Source organism: Lissotriton vulgaris, chromosome 7 (assembly GCF_964263255.1).
Source record: "Lissotriton vulgaris chromosome 7, aLisVul1.2, whole genome shotgun sequence".
In the NCBI taxonomy this organism is placed as follows: domain Eukaryota; kingdom Metazoa; phylum Chordata; class Amphibia; order Caudata; family Salamandridae; genus Lissotriton; species Lissotriton vulgaris.
The window spans coordinates 262279889-262303425 of NC_141695.1; positions in this window are offsets into that span (position 1 = coordinate 262279889).

Sequence of the window (23537 nt, forward strand, 5' to 3'; positions counted from 1 at the left end):
TGCTTGCGAGGGTGGGGAGCCATGCTGAGGATCGGCGGCGTGCAGAGAGTGGGTCTGGTCAAGGCATCTAAAATGGCTGCCGTGCATGACAAAAGTGTGGCATTGGAAAAAAAGCAAGATGGCGCAGACAATGTTTATCAATACGGATTAATTTATAACAATTATTTTTAACAATATATTTACTCGCAGTGTCAAAATGGTGATCAACACTTCCTAACTTCCTTCAAATTGAACGTTAACAGAAGTCAAGCGGCAAAAAAAAAAAAAAGAAAACGCTCACGCGCAACCGCTGGAAGACAAGTATCAACATATATGAGCCTCCTCAACCACCCTCAGAAAACATAGGGGGTCAGGATACGTCTCCCGTACCCCCTTATACCCAATACTCACATTGCTTTTCCTCCATCTAGTAATTTAATTAAATCAAAACACAAAATGGCGAATTCACGTTTCGCTACCAGTTTGCGACCCGGTTCGCGAACCGAGAAGCGCTTCTACCGCGAAAAATCTAATTTTTTTTATTTGCCCCACGGGACCCTTTAATAACCCCAACATCATTCCTAGGGGGTCAAGAGGGGTCTACCTTGCCCCCTTTCATTAAATTCCCCCTTAGTTTTTCTCCTCCTCTTGTCTCTCGATCCTACCGAGAGACAAGATGGCGGCCGCACCGGACTGTTTAGAATGTTGAAAGACACCGGAGAGCCAATCAGCTTCGCTTTGCAAAGCTCCGTTACGCGAAAAGTACGCGATCTGGAGCGCTACCCGGGACGCTGTCACAGATATATCTGTTTTTTTAAACGTTAATTTCTCGAAATCCACTGGAGCACATATATTGAGACCCAGCAAAGGCACATCGGGCTAACAGTCCCTACAATTTTGCCAAGTTTCGTGCAAATCTATTCAGCCGTTCTAGTTAAAAGTGAGGCCAAAGGCCCTATGGAAAAATGAATGGGAAAAATGCGTTTTGGGACCCCCTTTTTTCTCGGCCCCCCCTTGACGGAACCCCCCAAATTTTCACGGGCTGCTCAGAATTAAAATGTGCCATTTTCCTGAAAATTTCAGCTGATTCCGTCCACAAACGCCAAAGTTATTAGACATAGAATTTTCAAAAGTTCCATAGAGAAAAAATCCTAACTATGTATACCTACTGGCTATCGCCAGTAGGTAATATATATATATATATATATATATATATATATATATATATATATATATATATATATATATATATATTATATATATATATATATATATATATTACCTACTGGCGGTCGCCAGTAGGTATATATAGTTAGGATTTTTTCCCTATGGGATTTCTGAAAATTCTATGTCTAATAACTTTGGCGTTTGTGGACGGAATCGGCTGAAATTTTCAGGAAAATGGCACATTTTGTTTCTGAGCAGCCCCTGAAAATTTGGGGGGGGTTCGGCAAGGGGGGGCCGAGAAAAAAGGGGGGTCCCAAAACGCGTTTTTCCCATGTTAATTTCCATAGGGCGGTTGGCCTCACTTTTAGCCCGAACGGCTGAATGGATTTCCACGAAACTTGGCAAAATTGTAGGGACTGTTAGCCCAATGTGCCTTTGCTAGGTCTCAATATATGTGCTTCAGTGGATTTTGAGAAATTAACGTTTAAAACAAGATATATATCTGTAACAGCGCTCCGGGCTGCGCTCCGGTTCGCGTACTTTTCGCGTATCGGAACTTTGCGAAGCGAAGCTGATTGGCTCTCTGGTGTCTGTCAACATTCTAAACAGTCCGGAGCGGCCGCCATCTTGTCTCTCGGTAGGATCGAGAGACAAGAGGAGGCCAAAACAAAGGGGGAAATGAAGGAAAGGGGGCAAGGTAGACCCCTTCTGACCCCCTAGGATTGATGAGGGGGATATTATAGAGCCACGCGGGGCCCCAAAAAAAAAAAAAAAAAAATCCGATTTTTTCGCCGTAGAGACGCGTCTTGGTACGCGAACCGGGAAGCTAACCGGCAGTGTAACGGGAGTTTGAGGAGTAGCTGATTGGCTGTCAACATTGTAAACAGTCCGGAGCGGCCGCCATCTTGTCTCTCGGTAGGATCGAGAGACAAGAGGAGACCAAAACAAAGGGGGAAATGAAGGAAAGAGGGCGAGGTAGACCCCTTCTGACCCCATAGGATTGATGAGGGGGATATTATAAAGCCACGCGGGGCCCAAAAAAAAAAAAAAAATCCGATTTTTTTCGCCGTAGAGACGCGTCTTGGTACGCGAACCGGGCAGCTAACCGGGCAGCTAACCGGCAGTGTAACGGGAGTCTGAGGAGTAACTGATTGGCTGTCAACATTGTAAACAGTCCGGAGCGGCCGCCATCTTGTCTCTCGGTAGGATCGAGAGACAAGAGGTGGAAAAAAAAGGTGTAAATGAATGAAAGGGGTAAGGCAGACCCCTCCTGAACCCCTAGGATTGATGAGGGGACTAATAAAGTTCCCTGCGGGGCATAAGAAAAAAAAATTGTGATTTTTCGCGGTAAAGGTGCTTCCTGGTACGTTAACCGGGCAGCTAACCGGCAGCGTAACGGGAGTCCGACATATTGTGTTTTTTGAACGTTTGTGATATGTGCACGTGTGGATTTTGTCTAATTAAGGTTAAAAAAATATATATATATATCTTTAAGCGTGTTCTGGCGCGCTTACGTTTTGGGTTTGGTTTGCGCTGCAGAGACGATACGTCACGGTTATGCGATGCATCATGAGGCGTCTCACGGGCTACGTGATACGTCACTTAATAAAGAATATATTTTACAGCTATAGATATTAGCTTTTAAAAAACCAATGAAATTCACAGAAAAAACCATAGGTTATAGACCATATATAGTTAGGAATTTGCATTTACAAAACCTTGAAAATTCACTGAAAAAACCATAGGTTATAGACCATATATAGTTAGGGATTAGCATTTAAAAAACCTTATTTTATTTGCACAAAACCATTGAAATTCCATATATAGTTAGTTGCACTAACTATATATCGCGGACCCGCAATCCACTGCTAATGATGTCACATATTACATCATTCATGACATGGTCAGTGACATCACTGATGACATCACTGATGACATCTCAAATGACATCACTGATGACATCACTGATGGCATCACTGATGACATCACTGACATCTCATTTGACATTACTGATTACATCACTGATGATATCATTTATGTGATAATACATCTTCAGACTCTAATATAACCTTAGATACACTCAGTGTAGACAGGCACTCACAGACTGTCACACATCCATGGAGTTACTCACACACCTAGTCAGTCATGCAAAGAATCAATCACATCTCCATTTCCTCAACTATACAGTTATACACACCTTACTTATTCAAACATATAGTAACACATATTTACTCTCTTATACAATCCTTGATACAAGTTCACAATGATTCATACAGCCACTCACACATTCACTGGCTCTTATGTTCAGTTATTTATATATCTCAACTCTCACATGGAGTGTGTTTTACATATGTACTTACTTTGACATGTAGCACTGAGATATCCATTCACTCACCAATATACTCATGCACACAGTCAACTGTCCATACAGCTGTTTCTACATGCACTTTTGAACCCATACACCTAGGGAATCAACTGCTCACACATCTATGCACAGAGTTATACACCTCCCAGCCACCCACACACATACTCAGTCTCCCATACAAATACTTGGGCAACCATTCAATAACCCATATAGTTACTGATATAGCTACTGATTTAAACATGCAGCAGTTTACAGAACAACATAAATAATGATTGACAAATTAAGACACTTTAATCACTAACCCATACACTCAGTGAGACACATTTAATCATTCTCTCATACAGTCAGTCATGCACCTACTAAATCCTTCATCCAGACACTTATACATCCACTCATTCTTCAATATGTAAGACATATTTTAACTTTACAGAAACATACAGTCACTGGGTGTTGTCATCAGTAATGTCATCAGTGATGTCATTTGAGATGTCATCAGTGATGTCATCAGTGATGTCACTGACCATGTCATGAATGATGTAATATGTGACATCATTAGCAGTGGATTGCGGGTCCGCGATATATAGTTAGTGCAACTAACTATATATGGAATTTCAATGGTTTTGTGCAAATAAAATAAGGTTTTTTAAATGCTAATCCCTAACTATATATGGTCTATAACCTATGGTTTTTTCAGTGAATTTTCAAGGTTTTGTAAATGCAAATTCCTAACTATATATGGTCTATAACCTATGTTTTTTTCTGTGAATATATATATATATATACGTATATATATATATATGTATATATATATATATATATATATATATATATATATATATATATATATATATATATATATATATATATATATATTACTGAAAAAAACATAGGTATGTTATTTTTGGGAATTAGCATTTAAAAAACCTTAGAAAATCACAGTAAAATAACATAGGTTTTTGGGGTGTTATAGTTAGCTAGACATTTCACTCGTATAAAACCATTGAAATTGCCCCGTTATAATTAGTTGTACTAACTATAACTTGCGCGCCCGCAATCCACTGCTGATGATGTCACATATTACATCATTCATGACATGGCCAGTGACATCACTGATGACATCTCAAATTACATCACTGATGTCATTTGATGTCTATTCTGTACTATACCATATATCTTGCAGACAGGTGTTCTGAAGCTGTCCCCTATTTTATACCTGTCTGCATTGGAATTTTCTGGCAGAAATCTAGTCCATCCATCTTCCTTTTCTTCAACTGTGTGGAAACACAGTCCATTGTGCATTTTAGGACTTACTAAAACTTACCTCAACAGTAATACACGTAAAAAACGGTAAACATTTTATTCACTTGTTTTTTATAATCTAAATGATGGTAAATGTGATATCTTAAAATTAAGATCTGTAAAAGAAAAGAAAAAAATGTTATACCGTGTAATAAGGGTGGGCGTAATTCGCGAAGTAGCGCTACGCGAAGCTACGCGAAGCTACGCGAAGTGCACTTCGCACTACGCGAACTTCACGTAGCACTACGCGAGCTGCGTAGTAGCATGTTCGCACTGTGCAAGATGAGTTTTCAATGATTGCACAGTGCGGACAAGCATCCGGCACTGTACAATAATTGAAAACGGCATCTTGCACAGTGCGAGCTGTAGTTTTCTGCTGCTCGAGTAGATTATTACTCGAGCTGCAGCTTTCTCAACGCGAACTGGTAGTTTCTCATTGAGAGCGGTCGCGAGCATGCGCAACCATGAGAAACCTTACCTCCCCGCGTTGAGAATCTCGCCGGAATGTAATTTTGCTTGCTCGCGGTCGAGAACATGAGGTTCAGGACCACGAACAAGCAAAAAATGAGCGCTGCACTATGCTACGCTGCACTACGCGTGTTCGCACTGTGCTACGTGCAGCTCGCATAGTGCGAAGTTGCGCAAACTTCGCAAACTCCGCGAGCGTAGCGAAGTGCTTCGCCCAGGCCTAGTAATAATACATTTTTAATAGCACATCATAATTTTAACATTTTACAAAGTAATTTCTTTGCCTTTTTTTACTGTTCTCAGAATATATTGTATTTCACTTGAAATAGTGATTTCAATTGTACTCATCACATAACAGTGGGCAAAAAAAACCAATCAATTAGATTGCTTAAACAACCCAATAATCCATCTATAGTAAAATACTAGATAATACAAATCACACGCATATAAAATGATTACTGATAAGAAAATGTTATAACTTAAAATTATAAACACTATAAATGATGCCAGTTAAAATTATACACCAAGACAATGTGCAACAAAAAGTCCATAATTCAAAGAAATACCTTTCCTTGAGGCCAAATTGTATTCTTGCAGTCATTTTTATGTAAATTGTCAAATGATAATCCTATGAAATGATAATAATAAATTCCTCAGAGGCTGAATTATCTTCCTAAAACTTTGGCTTTAAAAATATTAGGTAGGAATTCAGTAATTCGAAAGGCAAACGTTGTTTGAAAACCAACTGAGCATCATTACAAAGACTCCAGCCTTTCTCACTTTTTAGATAGGCAGTGTAATGTCCAGATGTTATTGAAGGACCATCGTGAAAAATTGTTGCAACTGCTACAAACGTCCTTCCTGATATTGATAGTTGTGTAGCTACAAAATGTTTTATTAAAGTGTCCAATTTTCTTCCGTCAGCTGTACAACGTTGCATCATTAAAATTATATATTTTCCATATTTGTGTATAAATAATGTTGATAACATTTCTGATTTGCATTGGGTACACTCCATGTTTTGGTTTGCAGCTTTAACTAATTTACTGAAAGACACTGATTTACAGTCCGGTAATGTCAAATATAGAAATTTTTCAGTATCTACGTTAGTCCTACATGTATACATACAATTTTCACATTGATGTTCCCATTTATAACAAATGCCAAAAATATTTTCTTTGTCTACACCTTCATTTTCCTATACTGTAAGCATATACATTAGAAATTCCTGAGCATCTTGTTGGATATTTTGTGTAAATTGTGTAGAACCAGAACATACATCCAAAAGATAACGAAAATCAGAAACGCTTTGTATTCTACTTTTATCTGTTCTCAATTTTTCATGAACAGAATGCAACAAGGAACAAAACCTTTCTTCACAATTCTCCATAATTTGCTGTTGCAAACCTTCAAGAAAAAAAAAACAACATTGACCACTCCATTAGCATAGCAGTTGACACCAGAACTATTTTCAAACTGATAACCAACAATATCTTCAACAGTGTCTTTTTTCTTTTTGCTTGCAATCACAACATTATCTTTTGTTTCCCTTCTCCATACCTTCAGTACAGATATTCTCATACCTTCTTTTTCCACCAATCACACACTTTTAAAATACAGAATATTGACCTAAATTAGGAGCATATGTTCTTCTTAACCTATTGTACTCTTTGACACAGTTGGCATCTGCAGTAATCTTAGTATCATCAAAATCAATCAAAAACAAACCAGATAATGTTCTGACTAGCGACAAAGCAACATATGCCATACCCTCTTTAAACAGTCTTTCCAATGTTCACCAAAGCACTGTGAACACTTAAACCTTGAGGTTTATGACTAGTCACTGCATATGGCGGAGAAAGTGGAAAATGTTTTCTACAGACATATAAATCTTTAACAAGCAAAAAGCAAACAGAACAACAACCAATTTGTTTTACTTCTTCAATCTGATCAAATTTGATCTTTAAGAATCCAATACCATCTTTATTCTGATAATTAACAAAATCCACAACTTTGCCCATTACTCCATTAACTAAACATTTTACTAAACAAATTATATTTTAACAAAACAAATTACGCCTTAAAATTATCCGACAGTTTCTACATGCATATATATTCTTTTCTAAACCAGCAGTTTTAGATATTAATTTTTCTAAAGAATCCTATTTTGTCTTCAATTTTTCAGTCAAAATAATAGTAATTCCTACATGCTCTATTTTGTTGATGACTTCCATTTTTATTATTTCTTCATTTTCCAGTTTCAACAGTTTTTGACATTAAGCAGATTACAGATTTGTTTTCTGCAATTTTCATGTATTGCTGCTATCTGAGCCCTGAGGCGGAAAGCCGGGGCTTTAGGCCTTTGTTTGATGTATTTTGCTGCTACTTTTTAACCATTTCGAACCATTTGCACGATTGTATTTTAAATTACTTTTAAAAGCTGCTGCACTATCTGGGGTATTTCCGAACCTACCTGGATCCTCTCAGCTGTCCCGCAGCCGATTTTGGGGCTGATGTGAGACGCTGATCAGAACGACGCCATCCTTGGGTGAGGCGACGGGTAGCGAACCAGCTGGTTCTTCCGCCCCGCCCTCGCTATTATAAATAACGCTATTCTTGAGCCCCCCCCCCCTTGATTTGCTGCTATCTGAGCCCTGAGTCGGAAAGCCGGGGCTTTAGGCCTTTGTTTGATGTATTTTGCTGCTACTTTTTAACCACTTTGAACCATTTGCACAATTGTATTTTAAATTACTTTTAAAAGCTGCTGCACTATCTGGGGCATTTTCGAACCTACCTGGATCCTCTCAGCTGTCACGCAGCCGATTTTGGGGCTGATGTGAGACGCTGATCGGAACAATGCCATCTTGGGTGAGGCGACGGGTAGCAGACCAGCTGGTTCTTCTGCCCCGCCTCCTTTCCCCCGGGCCCCTCCTTTACCTTTCCTGGTATTTATGGCTATGATTTCCCATCCGCGCAGTGGGCGGGCGCAGCAGGCGGGACAAAGGCATGCCCGTCTGCACCCATCTGCGCCCAAACGGGCCCAGGGGCCATACCCCCTGGCCAAATTACTAAGCCATTTCCTAGGCTTACCTATAGCGCCAGTGTACTACGAGCTTATAGGCCCCATCGCTGTGCAGACTGTTCTACGTTCAATTTAACAACTAAGTCCTCACAGTCTTGCTCAAATTGCTCTCTGTCCCTCGAGGCTCCTCAACTCTGTTATAGCTGTACACCTCAACTGCCGACGGTTTCAAAAACAGTATATAATTTTCTCAGCATGAACTGTCGCTCTGCACCTAAGCACAGACGGGAGATCCTTGAGCTTTTAAATGATAAACAACCGGATGCACTTTTTGTTACGGAGCCTTGGCTCCACGAAGGCTCGGGCCCGGATTTCGGAGAAGCACTTCCAACTAACTATGCCATGGTCAGGTGTGATAGGGTGGCCAAAATTGGTGGGGGCCTTGCTATTATTTTTAAAAACATGTATCAATGCTTCTTAGACCGTATTAATTTACAAAACTGCGAAGCCGCTATGTTCAGACTTGCCCTTCACCCAAAGATCTCCCTAAATGGCATCCTTATCTACCGCCCACCAGGGCCAGTCATTGACTGGGCCACTCATCTATCTGAGCTTATCGCCTCCCTGCTACCTAATGTTAGCACTCTTTTAGTTGTGGGTGATCTTAACATTCATTTGGATGACCTTAGCAATAATGTAGCTAAAACCCTGATCACCGACCCCCAGTCGATGAACATTATTCTACATAATCATGGTCCCACACACAAAGGTGGACATCTCTTAGACCCCATCATCTCCAACCTTCCAGATCTAGAGTGCCTTCCGGCCTTGCCCGTCCTTTGGTCAGATCATTATCTTGTTAATTTTAGTATTTCGGCTCTGACCACCGCAGCCCTTCATAGAAGCAACTATGCGCAAAGGAGCAGTGTATGGAGAAAATTGGAAATTGATTCTTTGAATAAAGTTCTTGCCTCCCATCTCCCTTTGGAACTGTCCACACTAGGCGATGTTGAAACTTCTGCCATACTGATTGATTCTTGGCTTAAAAATGCCATTGATACCGTCCTTCCTACTTCTCTAAAGCAGGATGTATCTCATAAGATGCCCGCTCCCTGGTACACCGAGGCATTAAAAGTTGAGAAGTCTCGGTGCAAGAAGATGGAGCGTGCTTGGCGCAAAGACTATTCTCTGCATGCAGCTCAGACTTATAGAATCGCTTTAAAATCCTATTACAAAGCGTGTGCCTCTACTAGGGCCAGCTTTGTGATGAAATCCACAACAGATGCTATTGATAATTCCAAAGTCTTGTTCAGTTTAGTGAAAAATATTGCAGGCTCCTCCACATCAGCTAAATCTCCTCCATTGTCAGACAGGAAATGCAATGAGATCGCCCAGTTTTTCCTAAGCAAGGTGGAAAAGATCCATCTGGACATCTCCACCTGCAACTCTAATAACAAGCCCCACCCACTCTAGCAGTGAAAGCACCCCGACCCGAGACCTCCCTTCCCTACCCGCTTTCATCTTGGCCTGAATTACAGCCTGAGGGTTTTCAGGAATTACTCTGCAATGTAAAATCCCTATTTCTGTTATTAGGTTGCTTGACCCCCTGCATTTGTTTAAAATCTGCTCCACCCTGAACTTGTCACTAAAGACTGCCACGGTCCCTGCCATTTGGAAACATGCTATGGTCACGCCACTTTTAAAAAAGCCTACCGCCGATCCCGCACTTCTTGTCAAATACCGCCCCATCTCATTGTTACCTGCTTTTTCCAAGGTTTTGGAGCGTCACATCCATTTTCATCTTACTCAGCATGTGAGCTCCAACAACTTACTTCATCCCTCACAGTCAGGTTTCTGCCCGGAAACCACTCTCTTAGGGGTTACTGAAAACTTACGGTCCCTGCTCGACAAAGGTGAAACGGCCGCGCTGATACTACTTGATCTCAGCGCGGCGTTTGACACCTTCTCTCACAAAATCCTTCTTGACGCCTTAGCCACCATGGGCGTGGAAGGACTAGCCTTTGACTGGCTGGCCTCCTTCCTTTCCAAACGCACTTTTCAAATCTTCTCCCGGTCTGCCACTTCCAATACCTACTCACAGCACCCTGGTGTCCCTCAGGGTTCTATCCTCAGTCCCTTACTCTTTAACCTTTATGTTACCCTCTTAGCTCTCATAGCTGATGATGTCAGTCTCACGTTATTTACATATGCTGACGATTCCCAGGTCATCTTTTTGCTTAAAAACTGTGGCGAGGCCTCCTCCTTCCGCCTTCAGCTTGGGCTTGGTGAAATAGCAAAATGGATGAACCACAACCTTCTCAAGCTGAATGGCGAGAAGACGGAGGTCCTTGTCCTAGGACAGAAGCCTAACCTGTGGACCTCGAGACACTGGCCAACAAACCTAGGTCGCCTCCCTGTAACAGTGGAGCAGGTACGTAATTTAGGCGTTGCATTGATAAGGGCCTAACAATGCAATGTCAAGTTAGCAAAGTATCTGCTATGTGTTTCACCATTATACGTTGGCTTCGCAAGATCCTGTGGATGCTGCCTAATGACACAAGAAGGACGCTGGTGGGTGCCTTGGCCACCTCCAGGTTGGACTATGGCAACATACTCTACCTGGGTGCGGCCAAGGCTGTCACTCGACGCCTGCAACTAGTCGAAAACGCTGAAGCGGGCCTTCTTAGCGGCTGTCGCAAAACTGACCACATATCCAACCGCCTCTGTGATCTTCACTGGTTGAAGGTTGAAAACCGAGTGAAGTTTAAGGCTCTCACCTACATGCATAAGATCAGGCATAAGGTGGCTCTGAGTTATCTACAGGCATTAGTAAAACCTTATTTTCCTTCCCGTTCCCTCCGCTCTTCCTCTCAATGCCTCTTCTCAGTTCCCAGGATCAAGCTCTCCAGAATGGGAGGACGCTCCTTTTCTTACTTAGGGCCCAAATTATGGAACTCCCTTCCTCTGGGCATCCGGTCTGAGGACAGCATTATATGTTTTCGTAAAGCCGTTAAGACCTGGCTTTTCGATCTATATTTACTTGGCCAACCATCTCCAGTTAGCTGCAGTATCTTAGCGCCGGAAGACCCTTACGGGTAGCTGTCGCGCTCTATAAGCTTAAATAATAAATAAATAATAAATAAATGTATATTTTCTCAGGAAGTACGTTTTCATTTGGAAACAAATTAGAAAGTAACCAAGTCTGCCAAGCTTGTTTGCCATTGTCAGTTAGCAGTCCAATTCTTATATCTTGGAGAATAGTTCCATAATCAACATCATTTGCCTGTCGCATATTTGTAATGAATTCTTTGTTATTGTTATTGTTATTGGTGTTTTATAAAGCGCATGACTCACCCGGGGGCATCTCCATGCTAACTAGACAACTAACTGAAAGCAAAACGTGGCTGGGAAATGACCTTAAAATAGAAAAGCTTTCAGATGTTTCCTAAAGGCCAAGTAGGATGGTGACTTACGCAGGGCTTCTGGTAGGGAGTTCCAGTATTTAGGGCCCACATAGGAGAAAGCTTTGCCTCCCAATCAAGTCCGTTGAATACGTGTATTCAAAATATGTCCAAATGTTCACGTTTCCAACACTACCCAGAAACGTTCTGGTGTCTTCATGCGCAAGTGTATTAAATACTGGTTGTCCTTTTATAAGAGTCAGTTGCAGTAGATCTCCAAAAACTATGATATGTTTTCCTCCAAATAACACGTCGTACTCTGTTTTAAGAATTTGCTTAAATGCACAAACGCAAGCATTACGTTTGATACCATGCTTTCCTCATCAATAATGAAAAGTTTAATTTTCTTCAAGACTCTCAAAACTTCACAAAAAGCTTCTTCAGATAGCTTGTGGTATTCCAATGTGTTTTCATGCTCTACAGGGAGCATTAGTAAACGATGTAAAGTATTCTTTTAATGTTGTGTGCTGTCAACCCAGTTGGAGCAGTGACAACACAAGACAAATGAGACTCAGTTGTTTTCTGTAGATAACTGGTGATTACTTTAATTAAGAAACGTGTTCCTGTTCCAGCTTGTCCACTCATGTACATTAGGATAGGTTACAATGACGTGCATGAGCACTCTTTCTTTTCATGAAGTAATCCATGGTCAATCTGTTGTCTCACTTGCTCATATTTCTTTTTGCTCAACATTTAGTTGTTCCTCCAAGTTTGCTAAGTTAGTTACTTTTTCTTGAGCTTGATGCATTGCTGTTTCCACCTCATTCATGGCGATTGCTGCTTCATTTTCAACAATTGGTTGTCCTAGTGGATCTTGACTCAGCAAAGCATATTTTTTTTTGTAAAATTTTTATTTTGTAGTATGCAAGGTGAAACAGAAAAGGCGGAAGGGAATAGAACAAGGGGACCAAGAAAGAGAAGAAAGAGAGAACAGGCGACAAGCCACCACAAAACCCCTCACAGGGGGAGCAAAGAATAGGGAGGGAAAGCGTTCGTGAAGGAAGGGGCAATAAAGCTCCAGAATCCACAGCAAAATGGCAATAGCTAGGCAAAGCAACGGAGGAGCGGGCAGAAGGGTCCGCCCTTCACAGCGTCCAGTGTATGCCCGGCAGTTCAATAGTGGATGCACCGTTCTAGTCCAGGAAGAGCAGCCCAGGCTCCATCCAATACCTAATGTCCATCCCACAGGCAAAGCAGGTCGAAACAGGAGAAGAAAACAAGAAAAAACGTCCCCAACTACCCCCCCTACCTCGTCCCTCCCCAACATCTCCCACCCCCCAGTGGTGACGACTAGCAAGCATTCAACCATCACAGTCGCTCCCGTGATCAGATTTGGAAAAGATGAAGGGTCCGCAGAGCGGGCGGACACACTGCCGAGGGCAGTCCTCGGGACAGGAATCTCACGAGTGGGCCCCAATTGCACATAAAGTTCTTAAAATTCCCCAAGAAAATGTCCGATAGACGTTCCATGCTCAACAAACGCCACAGCCGGGCATGCCACAAGGAGATAGCAGGGGCAGATGGGGACTTCCAAGCGGCTGCCAGAGTCATCTTAGCCGCACCCAAACACAGCCACATAACACGCTTATCCGCCCTAGTCTGATGTTCGAGCAATGGGTCCCTAAGACCTAACAGAACAAAGGCCATAGAGTCAGGGATTGGGTAACCCAAAATATCTTTTATGTGGGAGAGAATCTCAAGCCCAAAAAGGCTTGATGGTGGGGCAATCCCACCATTCCCACCATATATGGCTAAAGTCCCCTAACATCCCACAGCCTCGCCAACACCTATCTGAAGCAGTTGGAAATATGCGATGTACTTTGGATGGATACAAGTACCAATCAAAGATGAGTTTCATATGGGCCTCCCTGAGATCTACAGAGTGGTTATGTGCCGTCACGTCTCTCCACAAGCTCTGCCATTCTGTATTAGAAATGTCCCTCCCTATCGCGGATTCCCAGTGATCCTGATATCGCGGCCGCGGAGACATAGTAGTATCTAATAGCAACTTATATAGAAAGGAGATCGCTCCTTTCATAGTAGATGTGCGAAGGAGGAAGGATTCGAATTTCGTCAAGGGTCTGGTAGCGGCATCCACTACAGCAGGGGACGTCACCCAGTGCAGGAGCTGAAGATGTCTGTATCGCTCCGTTGGCAGAACGCCATAGTCCCTCATACAGTTGTGGAAAGTGAGGGGTTCGGTGCCATGGAACAAGTGGGTGAGGGCCCTGCAACCACCCTCCCTCCAAGCCTCAAAGGGGCCCTCTACCAAAGCCGGAGGGAAGGCCGGGTTGAAATGAATCGGGGTGAACGGGGAGGGGAACGTGGTCCATCGGTCATCGCCACTCAGCGTGTCCCAGACCTTCAACACCGTGCTTGTGGGGGTGCTGATGTACACGTTTCTGGGCCGGTCCATTTTAGGCTTCCAGGCTAAATCCCAGACGGAGCGGGCTGCAACACTTCGATCCATATGAAGCCAATGCTTCTCCGAAAGCTGTTGAGACCACTCCACCAGAACTCTCAATTGGGCAGCCTTGTAGTATAAATGCATGTCTGGAAAGCCCACCCCCCCTTCCAATCGCGGACGTCGAAGAACCGCAAATGGGAGTCGTGCCCGGCCACCTTGCCAGACATATTTCAGCATCGCGGTTTTCAAGCGGCGAAAGTAGTCCAGCCCTATCGGGATAGGAAAAGCTTGAAAAAGGTACAAAAGCTTGGGGAGGAGGACCATCTTGAGGGCGTGAATCCTGCCGAGCCATGAGATGAATTTGGGCTTCCAGCGTTCCAGGTCAGCCTTGATTGATGTCAACATCGGGGGGAAGTTGGCTTGGAACAGGGCACCTACGGTGGGAGTCAGCCGTACCCCCAGATAATATATTTCAAAGAACAGGGGTCCTAAGGAGTAAAGATATAACAGAAAATAGCAATATAGACTGCAATAAGAACTATATTTTTGAAACACGTCCAGCCGGGCGTAAGTTTATTCATGAGATAACAAGAAGTTGTTGGCCCAAAAGGAGGCCAAAAATAGTGGCAAGATAGGGTACAGTCCTGTACCTATCCCAAGAGGTTTACGAAGGAATAAACCAAGAAAAGGGGGATAGAAAAAGGAAAACACTTTTCAGGCAAAGCAAGAAGTTTTTTGAGCCAATAGGTGACTTGCAATTAAAGTAAATACAGTTACAACAAATTCACCCTGCAGTGCCAACAATTTCAAATACTCATATTAAATAATATGGTACACTGCTTATTGCGTCGACGTTTCGATCCCTAAGGGCTCATAGTACAATGGGATCATCATCAGGACTATTTATACAGTTATTGCCTGCATTACATAAAGCCTGTAGAAGAAAAGAGGGGAGATAAAAGACAATTTTTAGGCCTAGGCCCACAGAAACGAAAAACCAGACAATATTTGACAGGGCACGATTAAAAGTTAAAAAACAGCCATTACTTGAACTCGCCGGTTCTTTGCTGATGTGTTTGTGATTTTAGAAATTCATTTTGTACTGGTGAAAAAAGTGCGTAAAAAACGGCGCAGTGACATCGGTGTCATTCATCACGACTTGTGCTGTATCGACGGTGACAGTAGGGTCGCTTTTGTTACCTTGTCGTGCTTTGTGAATAAGTGACATAGTGAGTGAAAAAAGTGCCTAACAGCAATCATATGTCAGAGTGGGATCGGCTCGACTCATTAGGGGCCAGGGTTTCTTCCTTGTGAAGCATGCTGCTTGCAGCCAGGTTGCGAGTGGCATGCTGCCAATTGCTACAAGGTATGCTTGAGTAGCTGGAAGCTGCCCATTAAGGTTATGCATGCTTTAGGGGTTGTGCAATATAGGTCGTTTAGACAGCCACGGGAGATGCTTGGCTAAAAATTGAACGCCTTTGTATAGGAAGGATTTCCACCCAGTTTTCAGTGTTGGTTTCAAGGAAATCTTAACTCAAAACATTGGCAGCAAGCGGAAGGCTTACCTGCCCTATGGTGTGGGCTTTAGACCCCTGGAGATATAGACCTGTGAGTCGCCGTGTTTACCGAGGTTCCTTCTGATGGTTCCTCGTGGTTGCTAGGGGTTAGATATAGAGCATGGGTAACACGGCTCCAGTTGTTGGAGTAATACTAATTTCAGGTTTTCGTTTGGGCTGGCTTACCTAGCTACATGTATTATAGCGGGGCCTCAGAGGGTTTGGGCGATCTTCGATTTGCATAGGCTTGGATTCAGGGCGTCCATTTGCTGGGGATAAAAATAAACGTGATCAGGGGTCGGGCTTCGCGAGTGGCGGGTAATTCCAACCATCGATGGTTGCAACGTGGGCTTACCTTGCTTCCAAGTTGAAAGCAACGGTGGGTTGGACGAAGCTCAGTCGGCTTCTGTCCCCTCCTTGGTTGTAGCGTGAGTCCGCTAAGTGTAGACCCTCAGGGGCAAGGCTTGTGCGGAATTTCACAAACCGTCCATTAGCTAGGAAACAGAAATCAATAACTGGATCAGGGGTCGGGTTCCGTGGTTGGCGGAGTTTTACGATTATCGGTTTTTCTACCAGGGCTTACCTTGCTTTCAGATGAAAGAAGCGACGAACTTTCTCTCCTGAAAAAAGGTCTTACCTTTGTTCCAACTGTGGCCCCGAATTTTATGGAATTGCACACCGAACTCCTAAGATTCTTTAGAAGAATACGCCTAAAAGCATTTTTTCAAATCCATCCCTCTCCCGAGATAAATGCTCAAACTCCCTTTCGGCCACCATCTACTTTTCTACCATCAGCCAGTATGATCCCATCAGAGGTCACTACATTTGAGAAATTGATTCTCAAGGACCTAACGCACCTGAAAGGACAAAACAAGTTTGTACCATATAACATCACCCTTAAAGAGAAGGAATCCATTGTCTCCTTGAAAAACAATGACTCCATTGTGATAAAAAGTGCCGATAAGGGGGGCGGCATTGTTATACAGGAGTTAGACTCCTATACAGCTGAAATTCAAAGGCAGCTAGGAAACAAGGACCACTATCTCAGACTAGCATCCAACCCAACCAAAGCCACCCAAGAATTAATACTGAAAATAACAACTGAGGCATTGCATGAGGGTTTTCTGACCAAGAAAGAATTTAACTACCTTAATGTAAAAAACCCAAGATTACCGGTAATATACACCTTGCCGAAGATTCACAAGAATCTAAATGCTCCACCTGGCCGCCCAATTGTGTCAGCATGTGGCTCAATATTGGAGCCCCTAGGAGCTTTCGTTGACTTCTTTATCAAAGAATTTGTCCCTCAAACATTCTGCTATGTGCGAGACTCCATGGCCATGATTAATCTGATTGAACACCACCCCTTCAATCCCACCTCTGACACACTCTGCACCATGGACGTGGAATCGTTATATACGAATATTCCACAAACAGCAGCCCTACTTGTTATACAACGGACGTTGGACAACCGTCCCCGTCCCCATGCCATTCCAACATCTTTTATCTGTAAACTTCTGGAAGTATGCCTGACTAAAAATTTCTTCACCTTCCAAGGTCTATTTTACCAACAAATCAAGGGGACCTCCATGGGAGCTATTTTCGCTCCGAACCTAGCCATACTGTTCATGGACGAGTTGGAGAGATTAACTATCCTTGCACCTTCCAACCCATTTTTCTCCGGTGTCATTATGTGGCGAAGGTACATCGATGACATCTTCATGCTATGGAGATTAGACATCGATGCGCTTTCCCAATTCTTACACTGGATGAATAACAATTGCCTGGGTCTCCAATTCACCCTCTCCTCTGACAAAGAGTCCATTAACTTCCTTGACCTGACAATATTACATCAGGATGGTGAGCTATTTACAAAACTCTACAGGAAACCCACAGAGAGAAATACCCTGTTAGAATACTCAAGTAACCACCCTAGGGCATTAAGGGACTCCTTACCCTTCTCCCAATTCTTACGCATCAGGCGCAATTGTTCCCACAAGGAAGACTACTTCCGTGAAAGCACCATCTTATCGAACAAGCTGAAAAATAGGGGATATCCAGGAAAGATTGTTAAAAATGCACTCAAAAGAGCGTGGTATCGTCCACGAGAGACACTTCTTGTCCCTAACCAGAAAACTAAGCAGGACAAAATAGTTTGTGTCACAACATTCTCTCCCATCTCCAATAATATAAGAAAAATGATTCTGAAACACTGGCCTGTAATAAATGCAGGAATCCTAGACTTGGAACGCCCTCTGTTTGCATTCAAAAAGAGTAGGAACCTCAAGGACCATTTGGTCCGTGCTGCCCTTCCTAGCCCTAGCAACTCCTCCACTCTGGAATCCGCTTGGGGTCTGTCCCCCATAGTCGGACACGTTAAGTGCGGTGGGTGTGTAGTATGTAATTTCACAATTGAAGGCAAAAGTTTTGTATTTGACAATGTCACCTTCACATGCAATACATTAACAAATTGTAACACCACCAATGTGATTTATCTGATCCAATGTCCGTGTAAGAAAAACTATGTAGGACAGACTGCTCAGAAAATCAAAACCAGGATATGCCAACACAGAAGCCGCATCAGATGCCGCACACCTAACGCCCCACTGGTGGAACACTTCGAGGAATTCAACCATAATGAAGATGACATTCGCTGGACTATCCTGAAAGCACTAAAGCTCCCACCTAGAGGGGGCAGCATGCCCCACCTATTGAACAAAGAAGAGCTCAAATGTATAATACTACTGGACTCTATTCACAAGGGACTTAATCGAACAGAGGACTGGACATCACTTCTCTAAATAACTGTCTACTGTCCTACATTGCAGATAATATGTTCTTCTTGAATTGAACACCTGAATATTGATGTCTTTACTATATTACTCGGATGTGTATGCATGCAAAGCATGGTCGGTCAGCACTACTCGCCTCGTTTCCATTAATTAAATCACTCCACTTCCCTAACAGCACTGCATGCAATAATGCCCCATGTAAAAATTCTGGTTATATCACTCCCCTGAAATTTTGATATAATTAGTGGGTAAATTGTAACTAATGGATCCCGCTCCTCCCAACCACTACAAGATGTCTGCCACACAGCAGTGATTCAACATCGACTATAAACCACTCCAAGATGGCTGCCCTTGCCATATTCCCGGGTTAAGTCTCCTTTCTATTTCAACCACCAACCCCATAAGCCTGGCCAACGTGTGTCCCTAACACACAGCGGACCCGCGCTGAAACTGAGAAGGGGGCAGAAGCTGATCGAGCTTCGCCCAACCCGCCGCTTCTTTCATCTGAAAGCAAGGTAAGCCCTGGTAGAAAAACCGATAATCGTAAAACTCCGCCAACCACGGAACCCGACCCCTGATCCAGTTATTGATTTCTGTTTCCTAGCTAATGGACGGTTTGTGAAATTCCGCACAAGCCTTGCCCCTAAGGGTCTACACTTAGCGGACTCACGCTACAACCAAGGAGGGGACAGAAGCCGACTGAGCTTCGTCCAACCCACCGTTGCTTTCAACTTGGAAGCAAGGTAAGCCCACGTTGCAACCATCGATGGTTGGAATTACCCGCCACTCGCGAAGCCCGACCCCTGATCACGTTTATTTTTATCCCCAGCAAATGGACGCCCTGAATCCAAGCCTATGCAAATCGAAGATCGCCCAAACCCTCTGAGGCCCCGCTATAATACATGTAGCTAGGTAAGCCAGCCCAAACGAAAACCTGAAATTAGTATTACTCCAACAACTGGAGCCGTGTTACCCATGCTCTATATCTAACCCCTAGCAACCACGAGGAACCATCAGAAGGAACCTCGGTAAACACGGCGACTCACAGGTCTATATCTCCAGGGGTCTAAAGCCCACACCATAGGGCAGGTAAGCCTTCCGCTTGCTGCCAATGTTTTGAGTTAAGATTTCCTTGAAACCAACACTGAAAACTGGGTGGAAATCCTTCCTATACAAAGGCGTTCAATTTTTAGCCAAGCATCTCCCGTGGCTGTCTAAACGACCTATATTGCACAACCCCTAAAGCATGCATAACCTTAATGGGCAGCTTCCAGCTACTCAAGCATACCTTGTAGCAATTGGCAGCATGCCACTCGCAACCTGGCTGCAAGCAGCATGCTTCACAAGGAAGAAACCCTGGCCCCTAATGAGTCGAGCCGATCCCACTCTGACATATGATTGCTGTTAGGCACTTTTTTCACTCACTATGTCACTTATTCACAAAGCACGACAAGGTAACAAAAGCGACCCTACTGTCACCGTCGATACAGCACAAGTCGTGATGAATGACACCGATGTCACTGCGCCGTTTTTTACGCACTTTTTTCACCAGTACAAAATGAATTTCTAAAATCACAAACACATCAGCAAAGAACCGGCGAGTTCAAGTAATGGCTGTTTTTTAACTTTTAATCGTGCCCTGTCAAATATTGTCTGGTTTTTCGTTTCTGTGGGCCTAGGCCTAAAAATTGTCTTTTATCTCCCCTCTTTTCTTCTACAGGCTTTATGTAATGCAGGCAATAACTGTATAAATAGTCCTGATGATGATCCCATTGTACTATGAGCCCTTAGGGATCGAAACGTCGACGCAATAAGCAGTGTACCATATTATTTAATATGAGTATTTGAAATTGTTGGCACTGCAGGGTGAATTTGTTGTAACTGTATTTACTTTAATTGCAAGTCACCTATTGGCTCAAAAAACTTCTTGCTTTGCCTGAAAAGTGTTTTCCTTTTTCTATCCCCCTTTTCTTGGTTTATTCCTTCGTAAACCTCTTGGGATAGGTACAGGACTGTACCCTATCTTGCCACTATTTTTGGCCTCCTTTTGGGCCAACAACTTCTTGTTATCTCATGAATAAACTTACGCCCGGCTGGACGTGTTTCAAAAATATAGTTCTTATTGCAGTCTATATTGCTATTTTCTGTTATATCTTTACTCCTTAGGACCCCTGTTCTTTGAAATAAGTTAAGTAACCCACGGTCCGAAGGTCCCCTACTGGGTTCCCTTGTGCCCTAAAAACGTACCCCCAGATAAAGCAAAGACGACGACGCCCATGCTAGTGGAGTAAGTAGCCGGGTCAAGTGTACCTCCCCTGGCGACAGGGTCAGATTCAATATGTAGGACTTGTCGAAGTTGACCTTAAAGCCCGCCACCTTCTCATAAGAGGAGAGCACTGAGTGAACGTGGGGCAGCGACCGCGCTGGATCACGAATAGACAACAGGACGTCGTCAGCAAAGAGCGAGATCTTATGCTGTTCGCCCGTAAAGGGAAGCCCGAGAATTCGCTCCTCCTCCCGCACCGCCATCGCCAGTGGTTCTATGCTACGGGCGAAGAGGAGGGGCGAGAGGGGACAACCCTGGCGTGTCCCCCGGGAATGACAAAAGCTCCCGGACCTATGGCCATTGACCAAAACTCTGGCGGTAGGGCTACTGTAATTGGCCTCAATCATCCGGATGAAGTGGGGCGAGAATCCGAAGGCCACCAGCGTCTGGTGTAGAAACTCCCAGTCGACGCGGTCGAAGGCCTTCTCCGCGTCAAGCCCTACCAGCACCGCAGGTATGCGAAACCGTTCCGCTTTTTCGATGAGGTGGACGACGCGGCGTAGATTATCATGAGTCTGCCTACCCTTAATGAACCCAGATTGGTCCGGGTGGATCAAGGCAGGCATCAGGTCCTGCAGTCTGCGCGCCAAAATGGAGGAGTACAGTTTAGCGTCCAGATTGAGGAGCGCTATCGGGCGGTAAGATGTACAGGAAGTGGGGTCCTTCCCCGGCTTGGGGATAATGGTAATCAACGCTTCGGCCATGGAGTCCGTGGTCTTACCATCAATCGCCATTGCATTGAAGAGAGAGACTAAGTAATCGCAAATGTCGGAGGTGAACGTCTTGTAGAAGAGGCCGTGTAGCCGTCAGGCCCAGGGGCCTTATGAAGCTTCAAGGCCTTGAAGGCATCTAGGACCTCCTCCCGAGTGAAGGGGGAGGACAGCAGGGCATTCCATTCTTTAGAGACTTTCGGGAGAGGCAGACCCTCCAGAAACGCAGACTGAGCCTCCGGGTCGAGAGCGTCGCTCAAGTAAAGTGCAGCATAGAAGCGACCAAATATGGCCGCCTTGTCCGCATCCTTGTGCTGAACGGAGCCCGCATGGTCCCGCACTCCCCCTATATAGTCTTTTTCCCGCTTGTCCCGAAGTTGCCGGGCAAGATGGCGCCCAATCTTGTTGCCCTGAGAGTAGGAGGTACGCCGAAGGCGCAGAAGTGTAAACTCCGCCCTGTTGTTGTAATGGGCCCTCAGCTTCCCTCGTACCGCCGTCAGAGGGCGTAAAGTCACCCTGGAGGGGTTCGCTTTGTGGACCTGTTCTAACGTGGCAAGTTCCGACTCAAGAGCCTCCCTCTCCTCGCGCCTCAATTTGTTCAGGTTCGCGTTGAGAGCGAGGCACGTGCCCCGTAGAGAGGCCTTGCACGCGTCCCACGTGTTATACACCGACGTGTCCGCAGGAGGGTTAAGGAGAAAGAAGTCACCAAGAGCCCTACGTAAAGCCTTACAAGACACCTCATCCCTCACCAAAGCAGCCGGAAAGTACCACTTGCGCCAACCATCCCCCCCGGCGGTCCAGTGTAGTCCAAGGACCACCAAGCTATGATCCGATAATGAAAGTGGGAAGATATCAGCCAGTTGTATATCCCCCCGGAGCGCCTGGCTAACCAAGACATAGTCAATGCGGGAGTACGAGCGATGAACACTGGAAAAGAAAGTGTAGTCCCTAGCTTGTGTATGGACAAAGCGCCAACTGTCTATGAGCCCCATATCACTTAACTGACGCTTAGTTTCCTCTGAGAAGACGCCAGTGTCCGCCCTGCGCGCTCCAGAACTATCCAGACCTCTGTCCCAAACCATATTGAAGTCTCCCAGCAGGATTAAGTGCCCCTCCACAAAGTCCCCCATCCTATCCAGCAAATCTTGCAGAAAGCCATTCTGACCCGTATTCGGAGCATACATTACAGCAAAAGTACACAGGCGGCCATGCAACATCCCTTTTACCAGAAGCCAATGGCCCTCTTTATCGGCACTCACTCCCAGGGGCTGAAAATGTAGGGAAGCCCGGAAGAGCAGGGCCACTCCTCTATGTTTTGTGGGCGCGGACGCCCTGTAGATAAGAGGGAACTGCCTATGACGGAGCCTCAGCTCATCCCTCCTAGCCAAGTTGGGTTTCCTGCAGAGCGACCACATCCAAGTGATGATCTACAATGTATTTCCAGAGTTTCTGCCGCTTCTGCGGGGAGTTGAGGCCCTTTACATTCCAGGTTCCTATGCTAATAGGCATAATAGCGGATTGAAACTCCACGCCATGCACATCTCCAGACAGGCACTCCCCCCATTCAGATCCCCACCCACACCGGAGCCCAGGCCCATCGAAGGAAGTTAGTCAAGGGGACCCAAGGAAAAGACCCCAGCCACAGCCACACCAATGGGGCCACGTGCCCTCTCCCCAAGCCACTCAGAACGGCCTCCCTACCAGAAAGCGCGGATGCTAAGGGGGCCGCACCACAGAATGAAGTACAAAATGCAGGAGTGAACACCTTAAGAGACACCATCATCACACAGCCAACACACACGGTCGTCACCACAAACCCCTCATCCCCCAGCCCCAACCCAGATCGTTCAATTATATACAGAGCACCAACTGATTCACCCCCCTGCAACAACCCCAAAACCAAAAAAACAGAGCACAAGGCTCGCAACCTGTTCTGTACAGTTGAAAGGTCCAATGGGCCACAGGTCACACGGTCCACATCAGAT